This window comes from Suncus etruscus, chromosome 3 (assembly GCF_024139225.1).
Source record: "Suncus etruscus isolate mSunEtr1 chromosome 3, mSunEtr1.pri.cur, whole genome shotgun sequence".
In the NCBI taxonomy this organism is placed as follows: Eukaryota; Metazoa; Chordata; class Mammalia; order Eulipotyphla; family Soricidae; genus Suncus; species Suncus etruscus.
This window is the reverse complement of record NC_064850.1, coordinates 107,289,745-107,303,717: the sequence shown is the minus strand read 5'-3', so window position 1 is coordinate 107,303,717 and position 13,973 is coordinate 107,289,745. Positions and strand designations below refer to the sequence as shown.

The 13,973-nt window shown below is 35.0% G+C and overlaps 1 protein-coding gene and 1 pseudogene across 1 annotated transcript in view; both read left to right on the top strand.

Annotated features, from left to right (window-relative positions):
* Positions 1-13,973, top strand: part of GUCY1A1 (guanylate cyclase 1 soluble subunit alpha 1) — an 825,102-nt gene that overhangs the window by 409,391 nt on the left and 401,738 nt on the right. The gene's annotated exons all lie outside the window — the stretch shown is intronic.
* Positions 1,863-2,241, top strand: LOC126003437 (10 kDa heat shock protein, mitochondrial-like; annotated as a pseudogene).

Sequence of the window (13,973 nt, the reverse complement as noted above, 5' to 3'; positions counted from 1 at the left end):
CTTTATAATATTGACCTCAGATAAATCTTTAATGATAAGATTTCTTTGCAAAGAAAAAAATAAGCAGAAACACCCCCAAAGCTCAAGCCATCTCCCCCCAACACACAAAAATCAATCAAATCTATAAAAATAAGATAAGGAAATGAACACTTTCTCAAAAAAGATAACATTGCAATCAAGCATGTGAAAAATTATTCATCATCATAAATTAGAAGATAAATTGTAAGCGATATAGTACCTCATATCAGAGATAATGCCTACGTCAGAAAGTAAGTCCTTGCATAGATGTACTAAAAGATGAATTCTCATTCACTGCTGATAGGACTACTGTCTACTGAGTCTTTTGGAAATTGATTTGGAGACTCCTCAAGAAATTAAGAATAGAATTTTCATATGGCCATGCAATTCCAATTCTTTACATCAATCCAAGACATATAACTTGAAAGAACATAGGCACTACAATGCTCAATACAGCAATGTTTACAATATCCAAGACCTGGAAATAAGTCAAGTGCTCAGTAACAAATGAGTGGATCAAGAAATCATAATGCTGGAGCTGGAGAAATAATACAGTGGGTAAGGCACTTTCTTGTACATGGTGACCTAGGCTCAATTCCCAGCATCCTATATGGTCTCCTGAGAAGTGCCAGGAGTAATTCCTGAGTGCAAAACCAGGAGTTATCCTGAACATTACTGGATGTGGGCCCCCAAACCAAAACAAAACCAACAAAAAAGAATTTGCAATGTAATTACACTATATAGTACTACTCAGTATGAGTAGTGTAAGTGAAATCTCACAGTTTTCTACAATGTAATTGAAGAGTACCATGCCATGTGAAGTGAATCAGAAGTAAAAAGACAAATACCAAAAGACCTTGCTCAAATGTAGGGTACAAAAAATAAACACAAAGAAAGGAATCAGACAATCCTCATAGGCCAACAAACCCTGACATATAGGGTCAATAGAACAGTGGACAGAGGATGGAATGAGAGGGAAAGGTGGGCAATGGTGGAGGAATCTTGACTCTGGTAGTGATATCCTGTAACAACTCTGCAAATATAAAACAATATCATATCTATTGTAAATGATGAAACTTCAATATAAACTGAATTGGGGGACACAAACATGTGAAAATTAAAAAAATAGAAGCTCCACAAAATCTATTAGTAATGTTCCTTTCTAATAACACATTAGAAGTAGAAGTATGACAAAAGTTATAATAATAAGGACTGTTTGTGGCTGATTCAAGTTTAATTGCCGGCAGCCCCATATGTTTCCATGAGCCCTACCAGAAGTTGTGGTTCCTAAATTCAGAGCCAGGAACAAGCCCTGATCACAATAGAATATGGCTCAAACACCTAGAAAGAAAAAGCTATCTCTTGCAAAAAATAAGGACTTACGCATAGTTTATTTTCAAATCCAATTATAAAAATTGCCCTGGAAATAGTGACCTTTATAGAACTGCTCTGTTATATCCTTTTTACAGCTTTAGTGCTTAACACTGTGACATCTATTGGGACTCAATAACTATTTATTAATGGTTAATCCAGTGTGTGAGTTAATTAAAAGAAGAATGTAAAAAGAAAAATCTGTCTCTGATTGTCTTGCTGACAAAAATCAAGATCACAGTAAAAATATCTGAAGACTCTTCAAAGTTTGTTTTTAAGTAATTTTTTAATATGCAGAAAGCCTAGAATCAGATTGTGTATGACCGAAGGTGATGATTATGTCTTAGTCATGATTAATCTTTTCTCTCATCTCACTATTATAGTCAGCTTTGGTTGCTATACAACATCTAATATATTTGCTGGCTTGAGAGACTAAAATTTATCTCAAAATAAAACACTGGTGCGGCCTTTTCCTCCCTTCACGTGTCCGCGGGGCTGGACTGTGGCGGGTCTCTGGGCTTGACCGCTTAGGGCACAGAGTAGCAGTCGGCATCATGGCAGGACAGGCCTTTAGAAAAATGTATTCAGCTCTTTGACCATGTTCTAGTGGAAAGGAGTGCGGCTAAGACTGTAACCAAAGGAGGCATTATGCTTCCAGAAAAATCTCAAGGCAAGGTGTTGCAAGCGACGGTGGTTGCTGTTGGATCGGGCTCCAAAGGGATTGAACCTGCTAGTGTAAAAGTTGGAGATAAAGTTCTTCTACCAGAATATGGAGGCTCCAAAGTGGTGATAGATGACAAGGATTATTTCTTGGTTAGAGATGGGGACATTCTTGGAAAGTATGCAGACTGAAAATACCACACTTGAAATGACATCCTATGAAGCTGCCCATTCCATTGAAGTACTGAAATCTTTCATCATGTAAATAATTTCCGTGTCTCTTTTATAATAAACTAATGCTATACAAGAAAAAAAACACTGTGTTTATAGGCCTATTCATTTTTTATCTTCCAAATTTTCTTAATTCTCTTCATTCTTTCTAAATTTTACATTTGTAGGTTTCACCTATTCTACATAAATTCCAAAAATATCTTAGTAACTAATTTTAATTTTTTCACTTTTAGAAGCATTTTATTGATTGATTCATTGTTTTTTGGGCCACACCCGGTGATGTTGAGGGGTTATTTCTGGCTCTGTGCTCAGAAATTGCTCCTGGCAAGCTCGGGGAACCTTATGTGATGCTAGAAATCAAACCGGATCTGTCCAGGTCAGCCTCATACAGTATTTTAGATGTGAGAATTGAAATATAATTAGCATTATATTATATTGTATAAAACGATTTGAATTTTTTAATTAATTTTTTATTTTTAACTTTTATTTTAAAATAATAATATCTTTATTTAAATATCTTGACTACAAACATGATCGTAGTTTGGTCTCATTAAAAGAACACTCCCCTTCACCAGTACAACCTTCCCATCACCAATATCCCCATCTCCTCCCTCTCCCACCCCCTGCCTGTATTCGAGACAGGCATTTTCATTTCTCACACACTAACATTGTTATGATAGTTCTCAGCATAGTTATTTTTCTAACTGCACTCACCCTTCTTTGTGATGAACTTCATATCTTGAGCCAGTCCTTCTGGCTCTCATCTCTGGAAATTATTTCAGAATCTTTTATTTTTTCTTAAAACTTATAGATAAGTGAGACTATTCTGTGTCTCTCTCTCCCTCTGACTTATGACTCAGCATAATAGATTCCATGTACATCCATGTAAAGGAAAATTAAATGACTTCATCTCTCCTGACAGTTGCATAATATTTCATTCTGTATATGTACCACAGATTCTTTAGCCATTTATCTGTTGTTTTCAGAGTCTGGCTATTGTAAATAGTGCTGCAATGAATATAGGTGTGAGGAAGATATTTTTGAATTGTATTTTTAGTTCTTAGGGTATATCCCTAGGAATTGCATAGCTGAATCAAATGGAAGTCCAATTTCAAGTTTTTTGAGGAATCTCCAAATTGTTTTCTTTAAGGGTTGAACTAGACGACATTCCCACCAGCACTGAATGAGAGTTCCTTTCTTTCCACATCCCTGCCAGCACTGATTGTTCTTGTTCTTTGTGATGTGTGCCAGTCTCTGTGGTGTGGTCTCATTGTTGTTTTGATTTGCATCTCCCTGATGTTTAGTTATGTGGAGCATTTTTTCATATGCCTTTAGGGCATTTGTATTTCTTCTTTGAGAAATTATCTGTTCATATTTTTCTCCCCATTTTTTGATGGGGTTAGATTTTTTTTATTTTTAAGTTTTGTTAAAGCAAGCAATATGATGTAAATTTGTTATGTGTCTGCGAAGAGAGTGAGAGGAGAGAACTGGGGACATTGGTGAAGGAAAGTCCCAATGGTGGTAGGATTGGTATTGGAACATTGTAGTCCTGAATCAATTGTTTCATAAACAATTTTGTAAAACATGGTAGTTTGACAAAATATACATTTAAGGGCTGGAACGATAGCACAGCAGGTAGGGAATTTGCCTTGTAGTCTGCCATCCTGTGACCATCCTGGGTTCAATACCCAGAATCCCATATAGTCCCTCAAGCCTACTAGGAGTAATTTCTATGGTCCTCTGAGCCTACGAGGAGTGATTTCTAACTGCAGAGCAAGGAGTAAGCCCTGAGCACTACTGAGTGTGGCCGACAAACAAAAAATTTAAATATATAAAAAGACAGAAATTTAGCTTCTCATATGTTGGATGTTGGAAGTCAAACATTTGGGTAATGACTAAGCCAAAGTCTGGAAAAAATGTTTTTCCTGCCAAGATGTTGATACCTTACAGTCTTATGTGTCCTCTAGGGACAACTAGGGAAGAGAACATGAGAGAAAAATGAAACTTTCTAAGATGTAAGGGATGGGGCCGGAGAGATAGCATAGAGGTAAGGTTTGCCTTGCATGCAGCAGCTCGGTGGTTCAAATTCCGGCATCCCATATGGTCCTCGGAGCCTGCCAAAAGCCATTTCTGAGTGTAGATCCAGGGGTAAACCCTGAGCCCTGCCAGGTGTGACTCCCCCAAAAAAAGATGTAAGGGGACTAGTCTCATCATAAGATAATGAGGTATCCAACCTTCGAGAGCTCTTGCTACCTTAATTGCTTCTTCGAGATTCCATCTCCAAATTACAAGTGCAATATGAAATTGAAGGAATACAAATGCTTAATGAGTAAGACTGCATCTTCATGAGACTATGCACAGGTAGAATGCAAACAAAGTTAAATGAGCATAAGATTGAGATTTTATGTATTTATAGCCAAACCATACTCTAAATTGTATCACGATATGATGTAAAAAGGCCCCATAAAACTAATCTCTAAGCATATCCACAAATTGATAATATTTTTGTTTTTTTAATGTTTTTTATATGCAAAATTCAGTTGTTTTAAGGTTTGGAGTTAATGCTTTTTAAAAAATATCTTTATTTAAACATCTTGATTACAAATATGATTGCAGTTGGATTTCAGTCATGTAAAGAACAGCCACCTTCACCAGTGCAACATTCCCATCACCAATACGCAAAATATTTTTAGACAAGGATATTTTCACATAAGCATAAAATTTTATTAGTGCTAACTCAGAGAGTAAACCCAAATATTTTTAAAATTTTATTTTAAACTCTATATCTTAAAAAACAGTTATGGGTATAGCTTCATATATAAAACATTTCAATACCACTCCCTCTTCCAGAGTGTCTTCACTCCCCATTGTCCTAGTGTCTCCTATTAGTCATCCTTATGATAAGCTTCCTACTGACAACTGGCTCTGTTTCTGGTTTTCTTTACTCTACTAAAAGAATATCACTGTCAAGTAGATAATGGTTGAATTAAATATTAGTAAAACTTACCCTAATTAAAATAACTGAAATAGAAAACATTTTTATCATATCAGCCAGTTAATGAACTTATGTCCTAATGCTTACATATTAACGCTTCAATAAGATTTATTCCATAAGCAATAATCTACAGAAAATCCATCAGCCATAGTTTTAGTGGCTGGAGCTTTTTCAGTTCAAAATTGTAGAGTCTCTCTGAGGACACTATGAGCATTTTGCATTTGATCACTATTGTCTGGTTGTATAAAATGCATTATCTGTAACGACAGAATACTTAGGCTTAAATCCTAGTGCTGCCCTTATAAAAGTTATTTGGCTATTCTGAAATGTCATTTTCTCGCAATAAAATTGTTTTATGGTTATTGTGGGAATCCAATAAGAAGAATGAAAATACTGAATGCTTCTATGTTCACATCTCATATAAATAGATAAGGTCAATTGTTCCCTGGTTGTACATTATTCTTTCCCTGCACTTGCTGTGTCTTCCTGCAGGTGGTTTGTTTCTCTGGTTAACTTTGGTTGGTTAATGGGCTATAAGAAGATATGCTCTATATAATTTTGAAACAGAAACTTTAAATGAGCTTTAGCTTTTCAGTTTTGCCTTCTTATGTTTTAGGAAGCCTGCTACAATGAGGCAAGCAAATCTCAGATTTCTCCTTAGATCTTAGCTTGAAATAAGAAATCATTCTTAATGCTTTTTTACAGTAGCCTAGAGTCAATGCAATTACACATGTATTATGTCAAGTAATATTTATAGCTAAAAGACAATGATGTTACTGCAGAGGTACATAGAAATTCATTGATGCCATAACAACTTCTGAAACATGTACCTTGACTTTAGCACCAGGTGGTCAGCCAGGATATTGAATTTCTTTCTGATCAGTAGACAGTCACTATTTCAGGGAATGCTACACTGTCTAACCTCCACACTTTTTCAATTGTGCTTTAGTTGTAGTTGCTGAAAGAAGAGCTATTGCTATTAATGTGGTATATATTTTTCTTTAAAAATGCTATAGTGAGGGACCGGAGCAATAGCACAGTGGTAGGGTATTTGCCTTGCACAAGACTGATCCAGAACAGACCTTGTTTCAATCCCTAGTGTATCATATGGTCCCCCGAGACAGGACCAATTTCTGAGCTCATTGCCAAGAGTAACCCCTGAGTGTCACAGGATGTGGCCCCCCAAAAAAAACAAAAAAAAATTTATAATGAAGCCAGAGCGATAGCACAGAGGTAAGGCTTTTGTCTTGCACCTGCCAACACTGTACTAACCCTGATTTGATTTCCAGCATCCTATATGGTTCCCCAGCCTGCCAGGAGTGATTTCTGAGTACAGAGTCAAGAGTAAGCCCTGAGCGAAGCCAGATATAACCCAAAAACCAAATAATAATAATAATAATAACAATAATAATAATTGATGTAATATAATTATGACAATTTAAACATTTGTAGTAATGATGTACAAAGTTAGTATCCACCACACTCCTAAAGAGTTCATGACTTTCCACAACTGTTCTTATCTCAGAGTTGATCTGATCTTCTTTCCCTTTATTTCAGAACCCAATCATTGTTGATAATTTTTGTAATTATTTTATATCTTACACTTTCTGATTGGTTTTGGTGGTATGAATACTACTATATTTTAATTCACAAATGTAGTATTATACTTTTATCATTGTATATTTTTATTGAACATCTTTTTTGTATTTGTAGGAGCACCCAGTAGTGATCAGAGACCCTCTTATCCCTGTGCTGATGCATGACTCTTGGTAGTGTTCTAGGGAACATATGTGGTGCCAGTATCAAATTAGGGTCAGCAGCATGCAAGGCAAATGCCTTATCCTTTGTACTTTGTTAACCTTTTGCTGAAATCTTTTAATTTTAATTGTAAATGCTATATCATCATAAGTAATGCTTACTTTACCTTTTTAATGCTAATCTTCTGAAATAATTTAACTTAGAATCAGTTTGGTTAAATAGTTACAGTGTTGATGGGAATGTTTTTTTTTATTTAAGACTGTAGTTTATATATTAAACTTACTTATTTTTTAAAATAAGTTTAAATTTCTGTAAGTCTATTTACAAATTTTGGCTATATTGTTTTTAAAAGCAGAAAAAGCTTCTTATTTCTTTCTACTTTTTAATTTTTTAATTTTTTCGATACGTCTGGCTGAGTAAAACAAGATCACTCTAAATATTATCGTCATAAAAGTTGTGGTATTATGTCACCATGTACCTAAAATATTACTGTGAAAGATTTTTAATCTACTGTGGTCGAAATAAAAATTATTTTTAAAAATGTTGTGTTATTAAAGGAGAGATTCTACTACAAGGGAAAGGAGGAGTTAGATGAGTAAGAACAGGAAGAACTGCATAGAAGGTCAAGGGTCAATGAGGGCTTCAGATCGATTGTCCCATGTTTACTAGGAAGATTCAGCAATTGTCATGCCTCTAGGAAAGACTGAGGTCTTGGTATAAGTCTTCAGCAGAAATTTGTGAGAAATCTGGGAAATTGTGGCATTTGGTTGCCACAATCGCCCTCAAAAGAAAAACCTCTCCTCCAGTTCACTTTCCAAATATTGTGAAAGATGTTCATGTTGGCAAACACAGATTGAAATAATGCAGGAAAGGAGATCCTGGGACATAAGGTTCTGAATTTCTGCAAGGCAAAGGAGACCTTAGGCGAGAGTGTAGTAAGGCAAAGTTGAGGGCTGACAATTTAGCAGTTGAGCATATTGACAGTCTCATATGTATTGAGATGATCGTGTAGAATTTTTTCCTTTGACTTTCTGTGGCGAATCACTTTGCTATATCTTTCTGATGCATAATTTCTTACTTTCTGAAAATCAGTGCTACTTGGCCATGATGTATTATTTTAAAATACACTTTGAGCTTCAATCAGCTGGGGAAATTTTTAAAAAGGAACTATTAAGTATGTATGTGACACATAGATAGTTCCTGTCAGAGATCATAAAAGGATAAACTCTAATCAGAATAAAAATATATTCAGAAGAAAGCCATGCTGTTAAAGAGATAACATTTGTAGTCTTTAAAATTAAACCATGGAATTTGTATTTTTCTTACAATTTAAAAAAATCATATTTAGTAACATAAAATTTGTTTTAAAAATTCTTCAAGGGCTGGAGTGATAGCACAATGGTAGTGCATTTTCCTTGCATGTAGCCAACCCAGGACAGACCCTATATGGTTACCCGAGCCTGTCAGGAGCAATTTCTGAGCACAGAGCCAGGCATAACCCCTGAACACCACTGGTTGTGGCCCAAATACCTCCCCCATATTCTACTTTCAGGGCTAGAGAGTTAATATAGTGGGTAGGATGCTTGCCTTGCAGACTCAGGTTTGATCCCAGCATCCAAAAAGCCCCATTAGGAGTAATTCCTGAGTACAGAGCCAGAAAAACTTTGATTTTCTTTGACATTTTCTTTGTTTTGAGGGCCACACCTATTAGTATTTAGGACTTACTCCTGGCTACGTGCTCAAGGATTACTCCTGGCGAGGCTCAGGGAGCATAAGTAGTGCCAGGTATTGAAACTGGTTAGTAGCGTGTAAGGCAAGTGCCTTACCTCCTGTACTATCTCTCCACCCCTACCTCTGATATCTTGAAGCGACGTTTATATTATTTATTTTTCTCTTGAGTTTTGTCTAATTTTTTGTCTTCTTTGCATGTCTTCTTATTTTGTTTGAATGCTGGACATTGTGTTTGAAAAAAATTACAGAGGTAATTCGAGTTTCTGGATATAATTATTGTCTTCCAGAAAAGATTTACTTTTACCTTTGGCAGACAATCAAGGCAGAAGCAGGAGACTTTAATAGAATATGAGTTGATCTGTTTTCAATCTGGTTTTTAGTATTTTTAAGTGTATGTCTAATTCTTTTCCAATCTTACTCCTAGAGATTAGTCCATTGTGCTTTTCTTTCATTGAAGGAATGAAATCATTGCAATACTCTTCTTACTCCATTAGACTCTCGTGAGATTGGCTAATGCTCTAATATGTTCAAGTCTAATATACTGGACAAGTCAAGCATGTCTTGAACTCATAAAGCACTGGCCTTTTCCATGAAATCTTGATTCCTGAAATTTCTCACAGCCTTTGTAGTGAACACCTTTTCTTTGGGTAATTTTTCATTTATGAGAAGTAATAAATCCAAATAATGATCCCTGGAGTTTTGTGTGAGTGCTCAGGTTAAAATGTTAACCTGAGCATTTAAAAATGAGATTAAACCTGAGCTTAAAATGTTAACCTGAGCATTTAACCTGAGGTTAAAAATGGTGCTCAGGGGTTACTCCTTATTCTTTCTTAGAAACTACTCCTAGCAGGCTCCGGGGATCATATGTGATGCTTGGGATCAACCCCAGATCAAGTGCAAGCAAGGCAAGTGCCACCCCCATCAGTCAGCCTCAGATCTTTGAATCTTTTGCAATATATGAACGAAGTAATTTCCTACAAAAAGAGTTTACTTTTCTTATTTGTCTAGTTGCCTCAAAGTGCTACTAATCTAGAATCAAATAGATTTAGTTAAGGTTTATTTTCTTCCCATTGTAAATGCAAAAGAAACATATTCATTCTGAACACTATGAGGACTACATAAAGGATTCATATATTCATGCAACCATTTGCCTAAAAATGACAATTGATACAAGATAGTTTGCTACTACAGAATTCTGAGAGTACAGAATTCTGAGAGTAATTTATTATCGTGTGAGCATTCACATTTCTAAGAGGGGAGGTTTCTCTTTATTCTCTAACACTTATACTGAGATTTTTTTAAAAGCTCCTATTTTCACCACAATGAAATTTTGATATTTTTATGCAAATGTTCTCAAGATGCGTGTATGCACTTGGTTTTTCTTCATAGTGTCTTTTCACTTCATTGTTTTGTTTGCTTTTGGTGTCATGTTTTTATGTTTTTAGGCTTTTGTACATTTTTTTCTAGAGAAAAATACTTTAACAAAAACACAATCTGGAAAAGATGTATTCTCAGTAAATTATTTTTGGTGGAATGGAGAGAAGTAGAAGATGATAACTTCAGGAAACTGAGTTCCATTATTGGTTTTAATAAAATTGGAGTTGAACCAAAAAAAAATTGCGTTTAGTGTAAAATGAACATTCTAGGCTTTGTTGTTGAGGCAGATAACATCAAGAGTTTATTTCATTTGCAACAGCCCAGCCTTTTCTAGCCCCAATTGACTATCTACTCTTCAAGAATAGAGATATCCTCCAGCCCATACCTGGGTGCCAGTAACATGACAACACAGCTTTCCATGCTGTTCATTTTCTGAAGAAGAGAATCCAAATTCTCCCTCTGCCTTCTTCAAACCAGATAGTTGTTAAATGAGATTAATTACATAGTGGACATTTCTCCTAATGAGATCAATCTTCAATTGAGAGTTCCTGTCTGCCTTCTGGACTTTTGATGACTAGGAGAAGAACATTGATAAGCTGAATATAACCAATCCAGGCTGAGGCCATCCTCCCATCCCCAGAAACTCTCTCTTGTCCACAATTATTTTGATAGTAGTGTTGAGAATCATTTTCATTTCTCATTAAAATGATGAGAAATGGTCCCTTCATAGCAGACTGTTTCACAAGAGAAAGAAAAACTACAGAATGCCTGGGAAGATAATCTAGAGATCAAGGAAAAAAATACATTTCAAAATCTTCCTACACTCAATTCCTAAAATTACAAAAAACAGACAAGTGAAATCCACCATCTATGACAATTCAATATGAAATGTCATAAGAAGAAACTAAACTTGAAGGATTTAAAAACCCTTGCACCATTTGGACATGAAACAATAGAAAGTAAAATAAATTTAAAATTTTGCTTCAAAATGACATATTGCAGAACAATAAGAGAAATCTTTACAATGTACATTGACATTGCTCAAGTCATTCAGAAAGTTGGAGCTCCTTCTGCAATGTGTTCACATCTAATCAAGTTTTTCATTGTATGGAATTTGCCTAAAACTTCATTAAAAGGTCTAGACAAAATTTGATAACAGTTTTATTTTGGAGGTATTATACCTATTGTTAGCAGTGGTAGTGATATAAACAATAAAATCCATCAAGTCTATACCTATAGATTATTTGTTGTTATAGATGTCTTGAGCCATGCTCAGCAGTTCTCAAGGCGTACTCCTCACTCTGAGCTCATGGATTACTTCTAGAGTGGATCAGACCATTTATGATGCCTTGTTTAAACCTGGATTGGACACATAAAAGTCAAACAGTAAACCAGTTGTACTATCTGGCCCCTAGAATATTTATTATTAATTATTTTGTGATAGTTATGAGGGATGGATATTCTCATTTACCTATCGAGAATATGCTAATAAGTACATAGAAAGGAATTTCGTTTAGCATGAGCCTTGTAATGAGGTATTTCTTGATTGCACACAAAAACACACACACATACAAACACTCCCGTGGATTTTGAGGCACACCTGGCAGTACCCTGAGGGGTTACTTCTGGCTCTGTGTTCAGAAATTACTCCTGGCAGGCTCAAGGACTATATGAGATATTAGGGATCAAACCCAGGCTGGCAAACACCCTATCTGCTGTATTCCAGCCTGACTGGACATATTTTTTAGTAAGAAAGAAAAAGAAAAACATACTATGTAATAGTACTTATAATTAACATTATAAATGTTGCTTTCAAGTTTGGAAATTCTTATGGGTTGTGAATAATACCACTCTGATAAAATAAATGCCCTCAGTGTTACATTTTTTTTTACAGTCCACTAGAGTCCAACAGTCTCTGTGACAAGGACAACAACCTCAACTCTGCTCAACAATCCCACATACTTCTATACTTTATATACTTTACTATACTTATATACTTTACAGTACTCACATCCTTAGTTGTTTCTATAGTCCAACTGCTTATGTATAATGTCAATGAGGTTTTGAAAAGCTGATTAACCTTATTGGTTACATAATCAAATGACCTTTATAATGACCAATCAGACTGCACATATAATAGCAAAAATTGCATGCATAATAGCAAAAATTGCATGCATAATAGCAAAAATCAAGGGTCTTCATTTTTGATCCTGCCTTCCTCATTTGCATTGCAAGTACTAAATGTAACAAAATAAATGTACATATCTAAATGTAAGTAATGTGTGTGCTTTTTAAAGGGAGACAAAAAAGAAAATAATTTCAGAAAAACTAATTACCCCATTTCCCTGCAGTTTTACTTAATTTATGACTGCTTAACATGAATAGAAATTCATGTTGCATAGACTTGACAAGCTGAATTATTTTTCTGGGGTGAGTGCAGTGTATATATGTTTTTGTAAAGATAAAATGGTTGTTATTATGTAAATGAAACAATCTGCCTAATTAGGAGTTGAGGGTCTCACACTTGCATGGCAAGTGCCTCACTGCTAATACACACCAGAACTCAGAATGAGATGATTTTAAAGAGTGTTTATTATTAAAGTCTGCTTATAATTAAAATATATTTTATGGATGTCATAAATGAGATTAATTAAATGTCACAGCAGTGTCAGAGAACTGTTGTGGAGAATACCAATGATTGAATATAAGAACAAATAATTATATGAGGTGATGCATTACATAAATGCACTAAATGGGAATTCTAGACTTGGGAGTACACAAAGAAAAAAATGAAAGAAAAGATGAAATAAGAAAAAGGAAGGAAAAGAATGGAGAAGGAAAGAAACAAAAAGAACAAGGAAGAAAAAGAGAAGACACAAAGTAACAGAAAAGAAAACTCTACCTTTTCAGAGATGATCTGATTGTATAATACTTTTTGTGAAAGGATTTTTATCAGTGTTTCTTAGGAGTGCACTTGATGGCTTTTTATAAGCAAATTTAAAATAAACATATTTGATTTTTATTAAAATGTCTCTTTTATTAATTTCTTTTATACTAGATACCCTGTTAACTGATGCCTGTCTTTCTCTACACCAGCATAACAAAGATAGCAAACTTATTAAGAAATTAGAGTGAGAAATGTATAGTTAACCTTTTTCTTATGAAATATACTAACTCACTATTTCTTTTTCCTTCAGTGTCCGGAAAGTGTTCAATCTAGAGTCATAGTCTATAACATTTATTATGAAGAGTATTTGATTAGTAATTAGAGATAAATATAAAGATATGGGTTACATGTAACCACAAAACTAACTATTAAGAAATGTTAGTATTGGGGCCAGAGAGATAGCATGAAGGTAGGGCCTTTGCCTTTCATGCAGAAGGTCATTGGTTCGAATCCCCACATCTCATATGGTAGCCCGAGCCTGCCGGGAGCTATTTCTGAGCATAGAGCAAGGAGCCAGGAGACCCCCTGAGTGCTGCCGGGTGTAACCCAAAAACCAAAAAAAAAAAAAAGTTAGTATTAAGTAAATCCAAAGATAAAAATATGGCAATACTTCTAATGATTGAAAAAAATTGGGGGGATATTTCAAAATGTTTAATTCCCAAAAGCTAACTATTTCTACTTCTAACTTTAACTTTCCTGCTTGCTCTGTCTTCAAGTCTTGAGTATTGTGTCCAACCTTAGCAATTCACCTAATTTCATGTTGACACACTGTCTTTGTAGTAAGTGACTTAAAAACCAGCTTCAAGATTTCAGAAAAAGAAGTGAGATTTAAGAATAAAGATTTGGGACATTGGTGATGGGAATGTAATGTTGCACTGGTGAAGG